Consider the following 4,642-nt stretch of genomic DNA (forward strand, 5'->3'; position numbering starts at 1 on the left):
TTGAATTTCCTAAAATTTTATCGTAATTTAAAATTTTTATTTATCTATTTTTATGAATTATATTAGTTATATATATATATATATTACTTTTGTTATTTCAATAAAAATTAAAATATTTTTTTAACAAAAAAATTATTTTATAAATGTCCATTTGGATTTATTAAATTTTTTTCATAATTTAAATGTCTATTTATTTATTTTTTATGTATTTTTATTAATTATAATAATTAAATTATATATATAATTTAACGAAAAAAAATTGAAATTTTTTTTTTAAAAAAAAAATACCAGTTGGAAGTCGCCATTTGGGAGTAGGCCTTCCTTAAGGAAGTCGCCATTCCAAATGGCGACTTGTAAGGGGAAAAAAACTTGAAAAAAAAAGGGGCATTTTGGTGTTTAGTTTTGAAAAGGGGGCAGATTGGTACATAATTTTCAGAAAGAGGTTATTCAAAAAAAATAGCCCACTTTAGAGACAGAAAGAACACAAGATAAACAACACAAAATTCATGTTACATGAGTCAAAATTATGTCAAAAATATTTCTCAGTCATTTCTTCTTTTCTCTAGTGCACGAGAGTAAATGAAGAAACTTTATTCTGTAAATTATCATTGATCGATAGGCTTGGTGTGAATGTGCAATTCACTTCAAGAATTCTAAAGTATCCTGAAGGGGATTCGTCGGTTAACCCGTTTGCATCCAATATATATAGATTGATGGGGGCGAATCGAACCTAAAGCTTAGTGTGATACACACGCTTTGGAATTTATTTGTGCAACCTTCATCATCATCAAGTTCATCCTCTTCTTGTTCAAGATTTGCAGCATACCACCAACAGAAGATCCAACAATCTTTAGTGTCGATTTTCGATTATCAAATTTATTTATGACTACAACTTTTAAAGGAGATGAACTTTCTTGACCATGGTGAAAGGTACACATTTAATCTATGTGAATATATATGATATGTTTGAAGTTCTAAATTCATATGTGGTTCTCCAAAGTAATTATATTGTTTATGTTAAATTTAACATGTGGTTAGATTGATATGCATGATTTATAATATATTCAAGTATGTGAATTTAATATGGTTTATGCATTAATTTTACTTGTTTGGATTTTAAAAATTAATTAAAGTCTTGGAAATAATTACATGAAAATTTATGGTTGGGCACCAGAAGTTATTTAGTGTTAATACATTTATATATTATACATTCATGTTTGAAATTTATATATAATAAATTTTCCTTTTCGGATGCATATATAATAATATGGAGATAGGATGTGGAAAATTAATAATATGGAATTAGAGCTAATATATTTTGATGAAATTTTTGTTTACCTATGGTTGATGTTTTTAGACTAAGAGCAAGGATTTATGATTGACTGGTGGAATAAAGTTTATTTATAATTTTGGTCCCTTAAATCTTGATTAATATAAATATGTATGGTTTAAGATACATGTTTAATACATTAATTTATTTAAATTAGTGTAAATAAATTGTCGTAAATATCAAGTGTATGTCTCATTGATAGTGATGCTTCATGTGAGAAGTTATTAAATCAAAAATTGATTAAATCATATTATATGTGTATGATGGTATAAAAGTATATGTCAATTTCTTGCTTATTTTGATATTAAAAATGATTTGGATATATATTTTAAAATTATTATAAGTTGACAATGTTTGTGGAAGAAAGTGATAGAAAATCTTAATGATTTTATTCATTGTTTATTTTCTATTGTGATACTTATTTGGATTTACCATAGAACATATTTAAATATTAAACTTGAATTAACAAATAGAATTTATGGTGTATGTATTAGTTATAATAACTATGAAGAAATGGTTTATTTAATAATAATAATAAAATGAATTCTTATTTGTTAAGTAGTAGATGACTCACATTTTTGGACCCACCTTATGATATTTGATTATGAGAAATTTTTATGATCATGTTTTGTTAGCTTGTGGCAATATATATTTAATGCATTCAATGTATTATATCTTAGACTTGGATATATTGAAAAGAGAATTAGAATTTTAAATTGAGATGGTTATTAAATATAGTAAAAGGCAAAATGACATAAAAGTTTGTGAATGTGATAATTGAGATGCTTATTAATTGTATGTGAAGAGATTAAATGGCAAAAGAGTCATGGTTTGGTGATAGTTGGTCAACATTATCAAGAATATAAAAGGTAATTAGATGTTTGATGTAAGTCATGACTTGTACCATACCTGATATATCATATGTTGTTGGAAGGTTAAGTCGATATGCAAGCAATCCAAGTAGATAACATTGACATGTTGTTAATAGAGTATTAAAATATTTGAAAGGAACAATTAACTATAGTTTAGTCTATAGTGAATATCCTCCAGTTTTGGAAGGACATACATATATTAGTTGGGTAAATCATGTTGAGGATCATGCTTCTACAAGTGGATGGATCTTCAACTTTGGTAGAGGTGCAGTTTTTTGGGATCAAAGAAACAAACTTGCATTATCGACACCACCATGGCGGCACAATTTATTGTTCTAGTTGCAAGTAGTAAAAAGGTATAATGGCTAAGAAATTTGTTGTATGAGATACCAATTTGACCAAAGTTAATGACATCAGTATTTATACATTGTGATAATCAATACCCACTATCAAAAGTATATAGCCAAATATATAATAGAAAATCAATACATATTGGTTTAAGACATAGCTATGTAAATGATTTAATGGAGTAATATCCATAGTGTTTGTAAGAATTGAAAAGTATCTTGCAGATCCTTTGACGAAAGGTCTGACAAAGGACATGGTGTTGAAAACATCATTAGGGATGTGATACAAGCTCATATCTAGATAATCACCAATGGTGGAAACATCAACTCACACTTGAGTAGCATCAAGTCTTGAGTTCAATGATGAAAGTACACTATTAGAGTGATTGAAATACTTGACAATAAATACATCCCAAAGGATAAAAGTACTTGGACCATAAAACAAAAGTGGTAGGATGAGGTCTCCTCTTAATGGACATATAGCATGTATTTCCTGGAATGTATAATTATGGGTGCATTTCTAATATAGTCCACCTATATGAGAATGAAGTGGCCGCTTCATAGAGTTCAAGAGCTTGACTCTTAAATTCTCACGAAAAGGATATGAGACACAAGGCCTTATTAGATGTGTCATTTTTATAATTCGATAAATGGTACCGAGATTTCATGTGTAAGTTATGCACACTTGTTCTAATGAATGGTTGGTTCAAAGCTTGTCTACCAATCTATTTGGGGATGAGTGAAAACATAATTTACTAAGTAATGGTTCAAATCGTAAGATACCTTTATCTGAAACCATGAGATTTTCGGAATAACGGACTTAGATATATTTTGAAAATGGCGGGGGATTGTTAAGGAAATTTCCAAAATACATTTGGATTTTTCTAATAGAAATATTAATGTAGCAAAATTAAATAATTGAATGTATCACTTGGTCAAGTGATTGCAATGTTTGGGTTTAATTCAAACCAATGCATCTATTAAGTTATCAAAAGTTGCAATCTTTCACAATAGTTGTTTTCTTTCACCAATTAGTATGAGTTGAAGAGTTGTTTTCTTTCACCAATTGGTATGAGTATCTCTATAAATAGAGACACTTTAGAGGCAGAAAGAGCACAAGATAAACAACACAAAATTCATGTTACATGAGTCAAAAATATTTCTCAGTCATTTCTTCTTTTCTCTAGTGCACGAGAGTAAATGAAGAAACTTTATTTTGTAAACTATCATTGATCGATAGACTTGATGTGAATGTGTAATTCACTTCAAGGATTCTAAAGTATCCTTAAGGGGATTCGTCAGACCTGTTTGCATCCAATATATATAGATTGGTGGGGGCGAATCGAATCTAAAGCTTAGTGTGATAAACACGCTTTATAATTTATTTGTGCAACCTTCATCATCATCAAGTTCATCCTCTTATTGTTCAAAATTTGCAGCATACCACCAACAGAAGATCCAACAGAGGTGGGAGGTAATAATTGGAACTAGAGACTTTTAGTCATAAGCATTATACTTTCGGTTACTAAAATTATTCCAACTTCATTGGTTTTATTTTCTAATACATTATATTTTCTTTCAAAGATAAAATAATAACAATTTTTATAAAGACATTTATGTTAGTATTATTATTCGATGGGATTTAATACAATTGCCAAATTAAAATTAAAATCAGAAGTCTATACTTCAGTTCAAACATGATTAACATGTTTTTTTATTTATAGTTAACCATTAAAAAGTTCCATCATTTTATAGTTAAAAACTTTATCAGACTCAAACGAGTGTTTAATATGATAGTTCACTATTGACATTTCTTAAAAAATATTTAAAAGTTTAACGATCAAATACATCATCTTGAACACTAATGATTATCTTTATTTATATAATCAATTGTTAGATATTATAAGTAAAATTAAATAATTTATCTCATATAAAATTAAATGAAACTGTAATTATTTTTGCGGATTTTATTAAAAAATACAGTTATTATATATGTAATTAATTACATTGTTAATTAATAATTGAGTTGAGGAATAGTATTTTAAATGCATTGAGATTTTCTTTTAAAAACAAAAAAAGAAAGAAAATGAAGC

This window comes from Cicer arietinum, chromosome 2 (assembly GCF_000331145.2).
Source record: "Cicer arietinum cultivar CDC Frontier isolate Library 1 chromosome 2, Cicar.CDCFrontier_v2.0, whole genome shotgun sequence".
Lineage (NCBI taxonomy): Eukaryota > Viridiplantae > Streptophyta > Magnoliopsida > Fabales > Fabaceae > Cicer > Cicer arietinum.